Below are 19,049 nucleotides of genomic sequence, written 5' to 3' on the forward strand. Positions count from 1 at the left end.
ATATATATATATATATATATATATACAAGTAGTTCTTTCCATATTTCAAAACAATGAAAAGTTGGAAAGTGACTAATCTCATCTAATCTTATTTTACAGTTTGGGAAACAGAAATTTTTACAGTTTAGATCCAGAGGAGGGAAGTGACTTAACTCTAGAATTCTAGGTCTTGCAGAGCCCAGTCCACGGAGTTATGCGAGGAGGCCAACGCCATGGCTCCTCATCGCTGGAGGCAGACTCCCGCAGAGACTCCCGCAGAGACTCCCGCCGGAGCTGCCCTCACGGCTCCTCCCAGATAGGTGGTCCTCCCAGAGCCGTGTCTACTGTGCCCCTTCGTGCGCTAGAGCTGGGTGGACTCCCAACCAAGCCTTGCAGGTGGTTTCCCCTCATAAGAGAAACCCTGCCTGATACCCCTGCAGAACTGGCTGCTTTTCATATTCCCTGGTTTGAGGCCAAGTTGAAAATCTTACCCTCCCAAACAGGTTTTTTAAAATTTGCCTGACTTTCGATCGGGGAAATCTGCTTAAAGCCTTAACAAACAAACAAAACAAACAGCCGTTTTGTTTTTTATTAAGCAAAGGCAGAAATGGATGTCAAAAAGCCTGCTGGAGAGCATAGTGGGGTGGCAGTAGGGGTGTGGTTGATAGGGAAGAGTGGAAGGCAGGCAGAATGGGGAGAGACGATAAAAAGAAACCTTTAAAAGAATAATTTTTAGGGGTAAGAAAATTTACCTACAGGTGTCAAGGAGTGTCCAGTTTCCTGAGACTTCTGAAGTCTTGCCAATTGCTTCCTTCTAGCATAAGCTGATCGCTGTGTTATCTGTCAGTTGTGCTTTCTTATGCAAACCCCATTACACAGTGCCCAGTGAGTCCATAGATGTGTTGCACAAACACATCTTTGTGGTAACACCACAACGAAGAATTCTGCAATAAATGTTGTATGAGTTTGCTAGGGCTACCATATTGAAATAATGAAAGACTAGGTGGCTTAAACAACAGAAATTGATTTTCTCACATTTCTGGAGGTTCAAAGTCCAAGATCAAGATGCGGACAGGCTTGGTGTTTCCTGAGGCCCGTCTCCTTATCTTGCAGATGGGCACCTTCTTGCTGTGTCCTCACATGGCCTTCCTTTGTGAATGTACATGTCTGACGTCTCTCTGTGTCCAAATTTCCCCTTTTAAAGATACCATATTAGATTAGAGCTCATCCTAATGTCCTCATTTTACCTTAATCACCTCTTTGAAAATTTATCTCCAAACACTGTTACTTTCTGAGGTAACTTAGATGTCTGAGGTAATTCATACATTGAGGTTAGGACTTCGACTTATAAATTTGGGGGATATAATTCAGCACATGACAAGTACTTAGGAACCGTTGATCCTATACTACATGAAAAGGACCCCAATCACATACTTGGGTATCAATGGTGCCCCCTCATTGACATGGAGAGGCTTTATCATGTACACAAACTCACGGCCATGCATTGGACTGAGAGCTCATCAGGTGCAATGCTTTAAAAAAAAAAATCTCATGTTGGCTTAAAGAATTTTGAAAGTTCTCTCTCCTCCAAATTGCCTTTTTGTTTGTTATCACAGGAGTTTATTTTCATAGGTGGGAAGTCCACAAGGGATTTTCAATATTAGCAGAAGCTACTGATGACATGGAAACAGGTGCAATGTCTGAACCTGGCTGGAGGTAGTAAGGAGAGGTCATTGGTCAAGGTGAACAGGGCGGGTGAAGGTCACACTGTCCCATCTAAGACATGTATTGAATATACTTCTTCTTGCACTGTGTCACCCATTCCTTCATTCTTTCCTGAATCTTTAGTCCTTGCCAGGCATCTGGAATGGGCTGGCAACTGCAGATACACAGGTGAGTGGTGTTATTAGTCCCTGCCTTTGTGAGTTTACAGCTCAGCTACGTGAACTATTAAAAACATGATTCAAAGAAACACAGTCCTTGCCTTAGAGACGATGTGACAGGGATGAGGCAACCATCTCCAGGGCCAGGTTGTGCCTGTTAGATCTGCCTAGGCAAACACGGGTGTCCACTTCTTGCTTCTCTGTACCCAGGAAGCTGGTGGTGAGGCACTGCTCCAGGGCCTCTGACCATGTTTGCCAGGAGATAGCAGACAAAGCAGATCACAGTCTCCTTTCACATCTCAAGACGGTGCTTCTGGTGTGCCTTCTTCCACATGGGAGGAGCTCTGTTGGTGCAACACTCCTGCCTTCCCCCCATCCCTTCACATGCTCCTTCCCAGAGGAGGTGGAATGACAGAGCTGATCGGCAAGCTTGGAAGAAGAAACTTGATGCGCAGGGACCAGTCCCCACCTCTTCACTTTCTTTTGGGAGTAAGTTGCCCCCAGGGAATATGTTTTCTGCGCTGCATTTCTAGGGACAAAGTTCCCCTGCTGGGAAGGAATGTGGTTTCCCAGGATGACCTGCTGGGTAAATTGGCTTGATGTTGGAGTTCAGTGTTAGGGAGCTTACCTGCCTACGGATTATACTTGCTAATACGGATTTATCAGAAATAAGGGTAATGGCTTGAAGTTGATATGCCAACTTTTCTTTTTCTTGTTTCTCCATTGATTCAACAATCTGGTAAGGAGGGCGCCTGGGTGGGTCAGTCGGTTAAGCGGCTGCCTTCCGCTCAGGTCCTGATCCCGGGGTCCTGGCATCAAGTCCCGCGTTGGGCTCCCTACTCAGAGGGGAGCCTGCTTCTCCCTCTCCCTCTGCTGCTGCTCTCTCTCTCTCTCTGTTTGTCAAATAAATAAACAAAATCTTAAAAAAAAAAAAAAAGAATCTGGTAAGGAAACTAGAGCTGGTAACATGGATTCAAACTCCCCTTGTGCTTCTGTCTGTCACAATGTTGGTATGACTGTTGGTATGACTATCAATTACTCTTGAAGCATTTTACACTTACGTCTCATGTGATCCTCACAACAACCTGTTGACAAAGACAGGACTGGATTTATTAGCTGAGGAGCTAAGGCTGCAACTATTGGTGCTTCCAACCTATTCCATATGGTGACACACACAGGAAACTGAAAAAAAAGTATGCATCTACATATATATAAATCTATTTCTGTGTCCGTACCCATATCCATACCTCACCAAGAAAAATGGATGAGGCTGTTGGCACCAGAGGTGATGAGCTCAAAGATTCTGGCTGCCCTAGGCCTTGCCTGCCTATTCCGAGCATTAAGAAGAACCGTATCTCAGCACCTGTAAACCCATTCCTTGCCCACCAGTTGGGAAGTTTTAGCTTAGAGAACTATGCTAACTAGTTCAAGGCCACAAAATTAATATACAGAAATTTGAACCGAGATTCTCTGAGTCCATATATAAAGAGCCTCAAACATAGTCTGAAATGGGGGAGGCACTTGTTACCATCATTCATACTCATCGGGCGCAGAGAAGTTTCAAAGGGATGGCCTCTCGTTCCAAACATTTAATCCCTGTCTAGGGATGTAGTCTGCCTCCTATCAGGTCTCCTCCTTTCTGAACCAGAGCAGATTTTTCTAGCTACCTTCTAGAGAAGGGATTTCAGGGGAGTCTCATTAAGATCTCCTGATCTGGTCTAGTGCTCCACCATGGGGAGGCAGTATGTATAGGATAGCCAAGGCGCTTCCCTGCTTTTAATTACAGGCAAAGCCCTCGTCTCTAATGTGATCAAAACGATAGATGGTTCATTAATTTCAAATATTATTTAAAGGGTAACTGTGAGAAACATACCTTAGACTTACTTTAACTTAAAGCATATATAGGTATGTTCAGGCACCATTTTTTTAAAAAGTTGGATCAAGGCATTTTCTTGGTGCAGGCATCTGTTAATTGGAATTTTGTTTTATCTTTCTTGTATTAACTCTACTCACAATCCATTGATCCCATGTATACTTATTGTGTTCCTTCTATGTGCCCAGTATATTCTAGGTGCTGGGGAAACAACACGAAGTCTCCACGCTCATGGAGTTTATATTCTTTTTTTTTTTTTAAGGATTTTATTTATTTGACAGAGAGACCACAAGCAGAGAGAGAAGCAGGTTCCCTGCTGAACAAGGAACCCGACGTGGGACTCGATCCCAGGACCTTGGGAGCATGACCTGGGCCGAAGGCAGCCGCTTAACTGACTGAGCCACCCAGCCATCCCCATGGAGTTTATATTCTTTTGGAATCTTCTGTAAGTACCAGTTCAGGTTTCTCTGAAGTAGAGGGAGAATTTAAAGACACAAGGCAATCCGAGTACAGAATCATGCTAAGATGTGCATGATTTTTCCCTCCAGTCTTTCCCAAGTGTCTTTCCCATGCCACTTCAATAGGATTTTTTGTCATTAGGACGTCATAAGGACGAGTCATTATCAAGCCTTCCCAAAACATAAAATGTCAGTTTACACAGGAGCAAGAACTCTTTGTACTCACATTTCATTGGTTTTCACAATTAAATTACATAATCAGAATGGTAAGGACAACGGGCAGAATTGTGTTTGGGAGCAAATGGCACTGACCGCTTGTGAGCACTCAGCTCAGTTGGTGGGAACAGAAGCAGCCAAGAGCAGCCCTGCTAGCTGAGCATCTGGCACGCCACGGGCACAGTGCGTTTTTTGGAGGAAACAGAGAGCATCCGTTAACCTGGTGACTTGGTCAGGAGGAGGTCAGTTTTAAGAGCTTCTGCCACACAGATGCACCTGTCCTCTCCAGACCAAATGCATACTGCACTTGGAGAGTGGCTCATGCCACTCTTTTATTAAAGGGCTCAAGTACTTATTCCAAAGCTTTACAAAAGATGGGGGAAACTAGGAGTTGTACCTGTGTTGGGCTAGGTTTTATGAAACTGTATTTTTCTCATATTACTATGGTTTGGCCCCTAATTTCCTGGCCTAGATTTCATGTCAAAGAGCCTTCCTATTTATTAGCCAAAAATGCCCCTTCCAGAACCATTCACGACAAATGGTACAGTGTTCATATAGCCTATCTCTGATGTCCAAGTTTCTCCCCGACAGTACAGGTGAAGTATTCAGTTCATCCTCTAGAAGAAAACGCCTGCCCTATGGGAGAGCCAGTTGCCCTGTCATCTGTGAAAGGATAGGAAGAGAATATGTGCCTGTATGTCCGGACAGCAGCACCGTGGAGAGAACGAGCCATATTAGAAACAAAGAGGCAATAATAATGATAAGAAGTCAGTGATAAAGATTGTTCAGTGTCCCACAGTGCTCCTGAAATGATAGTGACATGCTAGAGATTATTTAATCCGACCTGCTTCATGTTAAAATTCGGAAATGGAGATGCTTGAGGAAGATGACTTGCAGAAGACAGAGCTGGGGTAGGAAGTCTCTGACATTTAGTCATTTTTTTCCATTTACTACACCTGCTGTTCTCAAAGTAGGCTCCACAGACTCCTGAGGATCCCTGCAACACTTACAAGGGGTTCGTGAAGTTATGAAGAAACGCCAGTTTCATTTAAGAATGCCCTTGATGAAGCAGTAGAAATGATTAGTCTTATTAAATACCGACACTTTGCAAAATATTCTGTGTAACAAGATGGAGAGTATGCATAAATACTTTCTCTGTATTCCAAGGTATGATGGTTATCCCTAGGAAATGTACAGAGATGATAAACCTGTGAGTTGAACTAGCCATTTTTTTTATGAGACATCTTTCTTCTCCTCTTTCTTCCTTTCTTTCTTTCTCTCTCTCTCTTTCTCTCTTTCTCTTTCTCTCTTTCTTTCTTTCTTTCTTTCTTTCTTTCTTTCTTTCTTTCTTTCTTTCTTTTTTTCTTCCTTTCTTTCTTTTGCTTGAAAGACTAAATGACAAAGAATGCTTTTTTCAGACTGGGTATTTGGCAGACATTGTCTCTAAATGAACAAAGGGAGTCTGTCACTTTGAGGAAAACAACTGATAGTATTTGTCGCCAATGATAAAATTTGAACTTGCAAGGGAAAATGAGAATTTTGGAAAACTTGTATCTGCTACTGTGGAGCTTGACAGCTTCCTAATATTTAAGGACTTTTCTAATGAGATGGATGGTGATAGTAATGAATGTGATTTTTTAAAAAATATTGTATAATGAAATGTGTGAACATTTGGAATATCTGTATAACTCAATAAACCAGCATTTTCCAATGACCAGTGCATGGTATTACACATTCATACATGGGTAAAAGATCCAATCAAAGTACATAATAAACCAATGGATTTTAATGTAAAAGAATACAAAACATTCATTGATATGCTTTCAGATTTCACTTTGCAACTAACTTTTAAGAAACTTGCTACATTTTGGTGCAGTATCAAAAAGAATATCCACAATTATTCAAAAAGACTATTAAATACTCTATTTTTCCAGCTACATGTCTGTGTAAAGCCGGATTTCTTCATTCACTTCAAGCAAAACAACATATTACAAGCCGTTGACTGCAAGAGCAGATATGGGAATCCAGTTACCTTCTATTAAGCCAGACATTTAAAAAATTTGCAAGAATATTAAACTATGTTACTCTTCCCATGATTTTTTATTTATTTTGGAAGGTTTTTTAAATATTTATGTTATTTATATTATGTTAAAATTCGTTATTTATGTCACCATGTCTTGGATTTATTTTTGTTATTTTTAATTAATTAATGAAATTTTAATAAACATTTTCCACTGATAGACATAATCTACATAAATTTTAAGAGTGTAAAATGGTTCTGAGATGAAAAAGTTCGCGAACTGCTCCATTACACCAGCCTGCCTTCCAGAAAGTGGATTGGAGGAGGTGCTTCTTTGCCCTCTACCCAAATAAGCCCGTGCTTGTTACTGTTTTATTTTTAAATCTAACCAGCCCTCGTCCTTGAAAACCATTCAGAAGTAAAGAAAACTGCGAAATAGGGCGCCTGGGTGGCTCAGTCGGTTGAGCGTCTGCCTTCAGCTCGGGTCATGATCCCAGGGTCCTGGGATCGAGTCCCACATCGGGCTCCCTGCTCAGCGGAGAGCCTGCTTCTCCCTCCCCCGCTGCGTGCCTCTCTGCCTACTTGTGCTCTCTATCTCTCTGTCAAATAAATAAAATCTTTAAAAAAAAAAAAAAAAAAAAAAAAATCTTAAAAAAAAAAAAAAAAAAAAAAGAAAACTGCGAAATAACTACAGATTCCTGAAATGAAAGGACCCAAAACCAAGAGAGAAGGCAAAAGAAGCACATAGAAGAGTTTCTCCAGAGCTGAGCAAGGCTGGCTGAGACTCCCGTCCGGGCAGCCTGGTGGGAGCTGCCTGTTTCTTTTTGCATCATTGCCCTGACCTCATGCCCATCCACCCACTCCCACTCCCTACGTCTCAACCCTGTTCGGGAATGCTATTCTCTGGGGCCTCCAAACTCAAATGGACGTATTAAAGCCTTGGGTTGATCCACACCCCACCCCCTTGATCCCGGTGCCTCCTCTGGGTGCCGGGAAGGGTACTCTCAGGTACTCTCAGACTGTCCCTCCACCAGCCCCCTGTTCTCAGGTTTAGGCCCGAGATGAAAAGGGAAGGCCCCAGTTTCTGGACCAAAAAGGAAATGTAAATCTCTCACAGGCCATGTGCCAGAAGCTGCCAGGAGACCATTTCCCTGTTAGTAAACAGGGCCTCCTGGCCCATCTTTCTCTACCTTAATAACCTGTGGGGCACCTATTGATTGCACATGCTGGTCCCTCATAAATTATAACCGGGATGACTCCTGGTCGCCCTGGAGCTGCGTGGATGGGAAAATTGGCTCACTGATACCTCATGCTCATGGAGCACAGTGTATTGCACCACATAAACATGAAGAATATGTGTCATCAGGCGCAGAGAACGCACGGGAAACAACTCGGGCGGCTGCAGGGGCTTCTGGGCATGCTGCATACTTTAATTAGCCAGTTTCTTCCACTTGTACTGGAGAGCCGCAGAAATGCTGATTACACGCCTCGTCCTGCAGAACGCTCTGCTTTCCTTAGGGGGGGGAGCTCAAGCTCCGGTGGGTGGGAGATGGGTCCGCTCCTGTCTCTCCCCCCTCACCAGGATGGGAGCCCGCCGATAGGAGGGGATGTTTATGCTTTGTGCTATGGTGGAAAGAGCGCCTAGTGAGGGATCAAGACACATTCTACACTCTCTGAATCTGCATCTCAACTGGGAAGTGGAGAAAGTAATATCCCTAGTTGGTTGTGAGGTTTGAGGAAAATAAGGCTGACCTGGTGCCCTGCACGCTCTCAGTAAATACTTGCGGAAACTGAATTTGAATCAGTTAAAGGACATGGTGACAGGTACAGGTCTGAAACGATTTCTTCCTCCCACCTCCAAAACCTGGCATCCACCAGTCCCCCCCAGCCAACACCTTGCTCTTCAAGTAAGAAGTGAGGCCACGGAACTCACAGCTTGAGTGGGAACGAGTCCCTCATCCCTTCTGTCTTCCTGTACTCCTCCTGACTTGGCTTCCGAATTTAAAATTCATTTCACAGGGAACCTCTCTCAAGTGGAGAGTAAACAGAAAAACATGCCGGCATGGCTTCCCATTCTACTCAAAAAGCTTGGCATCCACATGCCCACAGTTGGCACAACCTGGTAGGAAACATTGCGGTTTCTCTGACTTGAAGCAGGACCTGGGCAATTAGGTCCACTGACGCTTTCCCCAAGTGAGCAAACTCGTCCCCACAGTTCCACCATGGTCCCTTTCGCCATTGCGTGAAAATAGACTAGAAGGACAGTGTGCAGATGCCCATGTTTTCCTGCCCCTTCCCCTGGGTCTAGAAATGATATCTGCTGCTCTGGGATGAGGTGTGTAGTGGGTTGAATGGTGGCCCCCCAAAAGATACATCCACATCCCAGAACTTGTACATGTGATCTTACTTGGAAAAAGGGTTTGTACAGATGCAATTAAATGAAGGATCTTGAGATGAGATCATCCTGGATTACCCCAGGGGGGCCCTAACCTCATGCACAGTGTTCCTGTAAGACACCAGAGGAGAGAACACGGACGCAGAGGAGAAGTCCTGTGGAGATGCAAGCAGAGAGATGGCAGCCACAAGCCAAGGAATTCCTGGGCCACCAGAAGCTGAAGGATGCAAGGCATGATTATTCTCTAGAGCTTTTGGACGGAGTGTGGCCTGGCCGCCGACACTTTGATTTCAGACTTTTGGCCTCCAGAACCATGAGAGAATATATTTCTCTTGTTCTAAGCCACTAAGCTTGTGGCAGTTTGTTCCAGCAGCTCTAGGAAGTGATTCCAAATGTGCTCCCAAGGATGGACCCCAGCTCGGGGATTTCTTCCACAGGAGATGCTTTTTCCCTCTCTCGGAGACTTTGCCCAAGCAGCGGCCTCCGTGGCCAGGTCAGCAACCAGCTCTTGGGAAATGCAAACACCCCGCTGGGGCTGTGGCTGAAGATCCACACTGGATCTTCAAAAATCATCTGGGGGTGCTTTCGGCCTCTCTTGGTGGGCTAGGCCTTGGAGAAATGGCCTAATTTTGGAACTAGACAAACGTTGGTTTAAAACTCAGCTCCACTATGGGCTTTGTGACTCCAGACAAACTACTTGCCCTCGCTGTGCTCCAACTTCCTCATCTATAAAATGAGGATAATCATTCCTACCTTCTAGGTGGGAGCAGATCCAGGATCTGAGACTTGCATATTTTTAGAGACCCTTTTAAGGAAGAAGAACACAAAGCTTCAAACCCAAAATTAGGAGTGGGGCCTTGAAAGGGCCTTGTGCTAGTGAGGGGCCCCAAGGCTTACATTAAGCTCGCCTCTGCTTCCAGGGTGTCCTGAGGGTTATAGATAAAAGCGTGAAGCTCTAGACAGCCCTGGCTCCTACCGTGTGCTTTACAAGAGGTAAAGCTGTCTGGATGAGGAATCCAACATTTAAGTGTCTACTGAAAGGCACACAGATATTTTTGCAACCCACAGAAAAATGTATGGTAGGGTACATTCCATGGCAGGTCGCTAGCTGTTGCCTTAACATCCATTTTCATTTTCCCTTGTTGCCTCTCCCAACCCCCATGCATATGTTGAAGTCCTAATCCTTAGTATCTAAGAATATGACCTCATTTGGAAATAGGGTCCTTGCAGATGTATTTAATTAAGATAAGGTCATCGGGGGGAGGCATAATACAATATGACCGGTGTCCTTACAAAAAGAGAATATTTAAACACAGACACACAAGGCAGAGAATGTAGTGATGCTTTTACAAACCAAGGAACATCAAAGATTGCCAGCAAATTACCAGTAAAAAGGGGAGAGGCGTGGACTAGATTTTCCTTATATTTCTCAGAAAGACCCAACCCTGCTGACAACTTCAACTGCAGACTTTTGGCTTACAGAACTATGAGACAATAAATAAATTTCTGTTGTGTAAGCCACTCAGTTCGTGGCAGTTTGTTACAGCAGCCCTAGCAAACCCATACAGAAGAGATATGCCCCTCTTCACCAAGTTTCCATCCTGCTGCCTGGAAGGCAGAGAAGAGGGCTGGTCCTCCATTAGCCATCTTGGTCCACGAGGATGAGGTAGAGCAAAGAGCTAAATGGAGCCTGAGACCCTAAAACTTCACAGAACTGCCAGATTAGCCCTGGACTGCCTACCTTTGGGCTTGTTTTCCTGGAAAATAAGTATGCTTGAGTATTTTGTTATTGTTATTGTTTTGTTGGTTTTCTGAAACATAATCTTAACTGATACATAGTTTTGATAAATTAGCTATTCTTTGGGGAAGGATGAGGATTGGAATATCTGGAAAGGGAATTTTAGCTTTATCTGTAATGTTTCAATTTTGATAGCACAATGTATTCATGTATTCTTTTGTAATTAAAAATTTCTATTTTATAATAAATAAATTACAAAGAACAAAAAGAGGATGACAACCTGCCAATTATGAGAGACCTAAGAAATGTATCAACCAATTGCAATGTATGAACCTGATTTGGATCTTGACTTAAACAAAAATTTTTAAAAAATTTATGAGATAACCCAGGATATTTTAATATTAATTGGATAGTTGATATTATGGAATTATTAATTTTTATGCATGCTAATAATACTGTAGTTATATATTTAAAGTGCTCTTACCTTTTAGGCTCTAAAACATTGTTTTTCACCCTTAGCACTATTGACCCAAATTATTTTGGGTCAAATAATTTTTTTTTTTTTTAGTATAGTTGACATCCAGTGTGACCTAAGTATCAAGTGTACAACAGGAACTGTCAGGTTTATACATCATGCTATGCTCACCACAGGAACAGGTACCATCTGTCACCATACAACGCTATGCCAGGATTATCTTTTATCCCAGTGACTTATTCATCTCATAACTGGAAGCCTGTACCTCCCACTCGTCACCCATTTTGCCCATCCCCCACCCCCCTTCCTCTGGCCACCATCAGTTTGTTCTGGGCATTTATAGGTCTGATTCTGCTTTTTATTTATTCATGCTGTTGTTCTTGTTTAGATTCCACTTACGAGTGAAATCATATGGTGTTTGTCTTTCTCAGTCTGACTTATTTCACTTAGCATAATACTCACTAGGTCCATCCATGTTGTCTCAAATAATCCTTTGTTGTGGGAAGCTCTCCCACGCATTGTAGGATGTTCAGCCACATCCCTGGATTGTACTCACTACATGCTGAAAGCACACCCCTTCCCTAAGTTATGACAATCAGTAGGATCTCCAGACATAACCAAATGTCTCCTGGAGGCAAAATTGGTCTGGGTTCGGAACTACTGCTCTAAAATTTTGAGAAATTTTAGAGAAAGTTACTGGAATATTTATGGGTGAAATGATCTGATGTTTGGGTTTTGCTTCAAAATAATCCATGTGATGGGAGTGGGTAAAATGTTCCATAATGAAAAGTTTAAAATACATTTTAAAAAATTTGACTCTGTTTGTATTCTCTTTTTGTCAATATGGTGGACTCATTGTGAAATTTCTTCTTACTACAAAATCTGAATATACTGGATAAAAAAAGTAAATATTTACCTTGGTTGGTCCAAGATCTTGTCTCAAGTCTCCTACACTGCTCTTAACACCCAAGGCTCTGGGCCTTTCCAACTGAGGGCAGGGAAGGCCCTCCCTCCCTCATGACTCACTCAGCTCTGGTCTGGTCATTCCCTAGTCAGGGGCTCCACCGGGGCCTGAGGGGCCAGGTAACCTAACTCCTGAATGTCTCCCACCATTTCTCTATGGGCCTCCTTCCCCAGTCCCCAAGCTCCAGTCCAGAGGTGTGTGTGTTTAGAACCAGATTCCTTAGGGCCTTGCCTTGCCCGTCCCTCAAAGAGTCCAGCCCGTTGGCTTTCCGCTGACTGTTTGCAGAAACCTTATGCCCTCGGAGCACCAGGCCAGCCCACTCTGTTTAAACACACACCACACCTGTGCCCATCTCCTCCACCAGCTGCTTCACTTGACCACTTGCTGCCTCCCTCGGCCACCCGCTCAGGATTCTCCACGCCCCCCTGGGCCTCAAGCTTCCCCGGGTGTCTCTGCTGAGACTGACTTTCAGGCCCACCCGAGCCTCCCCAGGCCCCGGGGCCTTCCGCAGCTGGGTCAGGCCTCCCTCGTGACTGGGCTGTGTCATCACCCACGTCCGCCGGGGCCCAGTCGGAGTATAGGTCAGAGGAGGGGCCTCTGAACTGCGGGCGACGGCGGTTGAAAGTTTTGGGCAGAGGGGCCCCGCTGGGAGGGGGGGTGGGCTGCAGGTGGGCTCCCGACACGAGGTGAGAGGCAGCCTGCTGGGCTCACGACGCGCCTCCCGGCAGAGCCCAGGGCGGCGGGGCCGCGGGGCAAGCGGCCAGGCCCGGGGAGCCCCGCCGGCAGCGGCGGCCCAGACGGACCAGCGCGGAGCCCCGGCAGGCGCAAAGCCCGGCTACTTTTACACGGACGCCGTTTGACCACAGCGGGCCGTTTGCAGAGGTGGGTGGTAGCTCTCTGCTGGAAGGATCTTTCAGGTGAGAGGGCGGCAGGAGGCCTGAGCAACCCCCACTTCCTCTGCCTTTCTGAGTGTACCTCATCGACCTCCAGCCCTGGTTCTCCTCCATTTTCTGCCCCTTGCAGAAGGAGGAGAGGTGAAGTTGGCCACCTTCTTGCCCGGGAGGCAGGCACGGCCCCTGGTGCGTTTCCAGTGCACCGAGAGCTGTGGATGGACTTACCCGAGGAGCCCTTCCTAGAAACGGAAGGATGCGTGAGTTCACCGCAGCACTCAGGAGTCGGAGGGCACTGGGTTCAAATCCCGCATCCTCCACTCACCTAGCTGTGGGAAGCCGCAGGCAAGGTGGTCGACCTCTTTGTACTTCACCTTTCCCCTGTGAGATGTGAATGTGTGGAATGAGAATAACCCTGCCTACTTCATAAAGTTATTGTGTGAGCACAAAATGAGATTATATATACATATATATGTAAATATAACACATATTGTGTAGCTATATAATGCAGAAGCAGGACAGGAACGAGTCCTGTGGCCTCTCTCAATTGTTTTCAGGCTCCTATTATTTTTTTTTTTAAGATTTTATTTATTTATTGGAGAGAGAAACAGCATGAGAAGGGAGAGGGTCAGAGGGAGAAGCAGACTCCCCGCTGAGCCAGGAGCCCGATGTGGGACTCGATCCCAGGACTCCGGGATCATGACCCGTTCAGGCTCCTATTATTAATGAACCCTCCTTTTATGTCAGTGAAGTGGGGGATTGTCCTCAGTCTACACGAGTGGCTCTTCCTTTCCCGCCAGCATCTCAGTAGATACCCACCTATGCTATTTTAGGGGTCAATAATCCTGCCTGTGTCTGTGGCTGTAGCTGTCTATAATAAAAGCTTCAGTTTATCAGAAGCTTGCTCATGGAGACGAAGACCTTTTCCCACCATCAGACCTTGTTGTCAAGCAAGTGAAGTAGACCTAGAGAAGGAAGAGACCAGCCTGGCAAGGGAGGGCAATGGGAGCTATTTAAGATGATGGAGCAAGAGCATCATTGAAATAATCAAATATAAACACAAGAGGATTAAAATTTTTTGAGGGTGGAGACTTATGACTACTCAGAGGCATTTGGAGTCAAGGATCCCCAACATGGTGCTCTTAGGCTTTGGCTGTGGACACGTGTTGTTTTCACTGACCCACCGTCCCTTCCCCACCCTCAGCACCAAATGGTCTTTGGGAACCACGCACCATTTACTCTCTTTCCATGTAGTCCAGGTGAGGATGACCTCACATTTCCCCACCTCCGGGTCCAGGGCGGGTCTGTGACCCAGGCTTGGCTCACCAGCCATCGTGATTGGTTGGGGAATAAGGCCTTTGTCCAGGGAGGGTCAGTGAGAGTCAGCACTGGGACTTTTGCTAAAAGAGATACTCTTTGTTCAGTGGAGCTGCGAAGCTGAGAAGGTGTAAGCCAAAAGCGGTGGTGGCCATCTTTCTCCCCGCCTGGGCCGAGTCTGTCTGCCTGAGAACAAAGTCAACAGAGAGAAGCAGCAGATCCGAGAGGGGTCAGGCCTCCCTCGTGACTGGGCTGTGTCATCACCCACGTCATGTAGATGTGTAGATTTCCTGTTGCCCTTGCTGAGCATGCGGAACTAGCCATTCCTGAAGATGTAGAGCTTTACAGTAAGAGCTAATATTACCTTTTTATAGGCAGCTTGCATTGAGTTTCTGTTAATGGCAGCCAAAGGGGTTCTGACTAATTCATCTTTCTATTTATTTTTTTATTTTGATGAAAAATTTGGAATTTTTACATTGTGGAATAAAAACAGAACTCTGACATGTTTGACAACATATTTTTGACAGTTCTATTTCTGACAAAGACGTGCTGGGAAGTTGTGGGAACACATCCCCTGTGTCTGCCCCCCTCCTTTGATTCAGAGCGACATCAATGTATGCTAATTATCTTCTGATGACGACAACAGGACTGTGCTCCAAGAAGATTTCAGCAGTCAGGAGTCGGATTAGAGTAGGGAGAGGCAAGAGTTAGAAAAGACTTCTCAGGAGGCCGATTTCATGATTCACGTGAGAAGTAATGAGGATCTTCACGAGGTGGGAGCCACAGAAATAGAAAGCGAAGACCCTGCAGGTAAAGGAGTAAAAAAATAAAGTGTTTTCATCTACAAGGTGCTACAGGACCTAACCCCCACTTCCTGCGTTGTTCCTGGTTTCTCTCTTACTACTCTCTCCCTTGCCAGTAAGCCCAGTGGCTGTGGCTTTTGAATTCACTGTGCCCTCTGCTTGGCAGACTCTTACTCCAGACAGTCCCTGGTTCATTTCTCACTTCCCTCAGGCCTCCGATGACATTGCATCAGAAAGGCTTCCCTGGGGGCGCCTGGGTGGCTCAGTCGGTTAAGTGGTTATGCGTCTGCTCTTGGTAGTGGCTCAGGTCATGAACTCATGGGTCTTGAGATGGAGCACATATACACACCCCCTCATCTGGCTCCGCACTTAGTGGGGAGTCTGCTTGAGCTACTTGAGGATTCTCTCCCTTTTCCCCTCTACCCGCCTACCCACATGCACAAGCGTGGGCTCTCTCTCTCTCTCACGTAAATAAATAAATCATTAAAAACAAAAAAAGAAAGAAAAGCTTCCCTGAAGTCCTGCCGAACGGGTCTGTTATTGTGGCCCCCATCCTCAGCATGCCTTACACCTGCGAATCTTTCTCCATAGTACATAACCCCACATTGACAAGGTGTCTATTTCCTTTCTTTCTCCCTTGACTAGGATGCGGGCGCCACGAAGGCCGTGACTTCTGTTCACTGCTGAGTCCCCAGAACTTAGGACAGAATCTGGCACAAAACAGGTACTCAATGAGTGGAAATAAATACATCTTGAACAACTGGGACAATGATGTGGTGCTGACAAGAACAGAAACAGTGAGAGATGAGTGGGGCCAGGGTGGGTGGAGTGGAGGAGTGAGGTAGTGAGTCAGTGCAGACCCCGTGGAACTTCAAGTTAGACATGCAAACAGCAATATCGGACTGGTGGTTGAAGTGCTGTTCTGGGGCTCAGGAGAAGCCAGAGGTGGGGATCTAGGGAGGAATTTTGCTTTGAAGCCTGCCGGATGCCATGGAGTCAGGGAAATCCCCGAGGAAGCCATGAAGAGAGAGATGAGACCTGGGGACAGATGAGGACCGAGGGGACCAAGTAGTCCCGGTTTGCCCAGGAGTTTCCTGTTTTAACAACTAAAAGTCTAGCTTGAGGACCCCCTCAGTCTCAGGCAAACTGCAGTAGTTGGTCACCCTAAGAAGGCCCTTCCATTAAGGTAGAAGGAGGGGAAGGACCAGTTGGAAAAGATAGAGGAAAAGCAGCCTGGAGCTTCCTCACAGAACTCAAGGAGGGGTGAGCTTTAGTAAGGACAAGTCTCCCCCCCACCCACTTCCTCCTCCCAGACCAGTTTGGTTCTACCCTTCTGAGCCCAGGAAGGCTGCATTACCTCTGAACTCCCCCTCACCGCACCCCACTTCTCGGCAGAATTTGATGGCTTCCTGGTAAGCTGGGAATTTGGTTTGGTTCCAGGGCTGGGGCCCTGGCTCCAACCAACTGGAACAAGTATGGACCCTTAAATTCTGGTGTCTGGGGGCTGAAGTGATGCCCTGGGTAAGTAGTTCTAAGTCAGTGATCATTTTCTGCTTGTGCCTGGAGGGAGTTGAAGAGGGTAAACAACTCTGCATTTGCCCAGCCACTGTGGCTAAGGAAACAGGATCCTGCCCTCCCTCTTGTAAACAACACCGGCCAAGATGAGTAGCACTTTAGGGTGCCGCTCTTAGCAGTGGGCACTGAATTGTGCCCAGAATGAACTTGCAAGTGAGGAAAATGGTTGCTGGGTACACAGAAACACAAAAGAACTCCTAAGGGGCATTTTTAAACCTCTTTCTGAATTTGGTAGTAGAGTGAGCCCGGAACCAGGTGTTTGGAGCCTTGGTTATTCACAATAACCAGGAGCAAATGAGACAATAAATCAGAAAGTACCTTAAGCTATGTAATTTAATTAAGCAATTAAAGTTGCATAATTATTTTAAATAATTACACAAATACAAGGTCTTATCACTGGGCCTGGCTTGAAATAAAGGAACCATCCATAGAAAACATGGTCCCTGTCTTTAGAGAACTTTATGGCTTACCTGCAGAGGAAGAATATATACCAAAGGTATGATAAGAACTTAACTATATTTACGAAGCAGCATATAAGGAAGTGGAAATAAATGTTGCGTCAACTTCCTGACTCCCTCCCCCCTTCCTAGCTCTCTGACAACACACACCTCTACCTTCCTTATGAGCATGGAGAAAAGTGTCCTAGTTCATCCAGGCCAGAGAGAGCACAGTACTGTTTCCAGCCACCTTTCTTTAGCCACAGACCTGCTCTGGGAAGAAAGGGTCACGAATGTGGCAAGCCTGAGCTTAAACACATTGCCTAGAAAGTTAATTCAGTAACTATGTATCGGCCAACTATTGAGGCTAATGCTGCAGGAGGTTTTGTGGAGGTCTAAAAGAAGGCCCCTCCCCCCTTCACTGGCGTGAAAAAACTAAGAGGTCCCCCAAACAACGCTCCATGTTATTAAGTGTCAGTGTTAGTTATAAGTGCGATAAAATTCTAGAAAAGGGAAACATTAATATTTTAAGCAGACTGTATATTTCATGAAGGGTGGGCCATGAGCTGGACAGACCGTCAAGATGGAAGGAAACTTGTGAGTTAGGGTATAAGAGAATGAATGAGAGTGGTGTTTGGAAAAACAGGGGCAAGACTTCCTGCCGAGATCCAGCTTCTGAAGGAAGGGGAAATGTTTTATTATGCCTTCAAAATATGGATTGCTTTCAGTAGTAGTAAAAAAAAAAAACAACCACCACAAAACATGGTTCTTAGGAAGTTAAAGGACTTGAATGGAGAAACCGCCACACCCTAGGACTTGAATAGAGAACGTGGCGCTTAGGCATGGAAAACCCCAAGTCCTTCTGGACTAGGAAGGTCCACTGTGCTAGGAAGAAGGTAGCTAGGGGCACTGCCTTCTACCTGAAGCCAGTGATGTCACCACTGAGCTCACAGCGCTGAAGCCACCAAGGCTGCCTGTCCCTGAAGCTTCAGGGACTGTTGCCCGTGAGAGTGGTCTTGTGCTCTGCGCTCGGCCACCTCACTAGGCTGTTGCTTCCTAGGATGAGACTCCACCTGCTAAAGCTCCATCTGTGAGCCTAGTCGCCTTGGCTCTGCAAATGGAGTATTCCCTATCTACATTCGCTTCCGCTCCTCCCTGAAGTGCTGTCTGCGTTCCCCCAATGTCTTAAGGAAATTTTGTGTGACTGTACCTGCTCAGCTCTTCGCCACCCCAGCCCCCTCTCCTTAGGCCTTGGTCACATCCGTGGGATGCCAGATGGGAACAATCTGGGAGACGTACACCAGCTGTTATGCAAAACCACTCCTTTCCCCAGAAGTCAAGGGCATTATCGTCCTTGGCAGCTTGTGTTCGCCAGTGTCTCCCTTAGAAAGAGACCTTCCTTACTGGCCCCTTGGTCCCTCATACACATAGGTTCCTGAGAGGCCTCCCCACTGGTTCTCTAGATAAGCCTGGACCCGTCTGAGCCCCAGCGTAGGGAAAAAATAGACAGTAAAAGTTAAAAGCAGCACTCTCTTGGGACCTTCAGAACTGAGCAACAGAAAATTAGTGCTGAGATGTCAATAGAAGAACCTCCTGGATGAACATTAGGAAAAAAAAATGGGGGGAGGACAGTGACTGAGAAGATTGGTTAAATGCAGAGGTAGAAAACCTTAGCCTTTGAGAACAGATAGGTGAAACTGCCCCCAAACCAGTAACCCAAGGAGTTATCTGCAGAGCTGGCCTCTGTGATCTGTGAATGCTGAGCACTCGGGGGACCAGGAGGAGGCCCCCTCGGGGGCTGTTGGATCAAACAAGGGCAATCACAGCGCTAGGGCCCCTGCTGGGAACTTTTCAGTACACTAATCTTCAAACAACCCTGTGTTACTGGGAAAAAACAACCCGCCCACACCCACTCCCTCCCCTACTCGGGCACACAGGGCCTGGGAGCGAATGTAATCCGGGGGCCTACAGAGCACAGCGGGCAGTTTTGTAGTGTGGATAGAGCTTGTTCACATGTTAAGGGAGA

This window comes from Phoca vitulina, unplaced genomic scaffold (assembly GCF_004348235.1).
Source record: "Phoca vitulina isolate PV1807 unplaced genomic scaffold, GSC_HSeal_1.0 scaffold7, whole genome shotgun sequence".
In the NCBI taxonomy this organism is placed as follows: domain Eukaryota; kingdom Metazoa; phylum Chordata; class Mammalia; order Carnivora; family Phocidae; genus Phoca; species Phoca vitulina.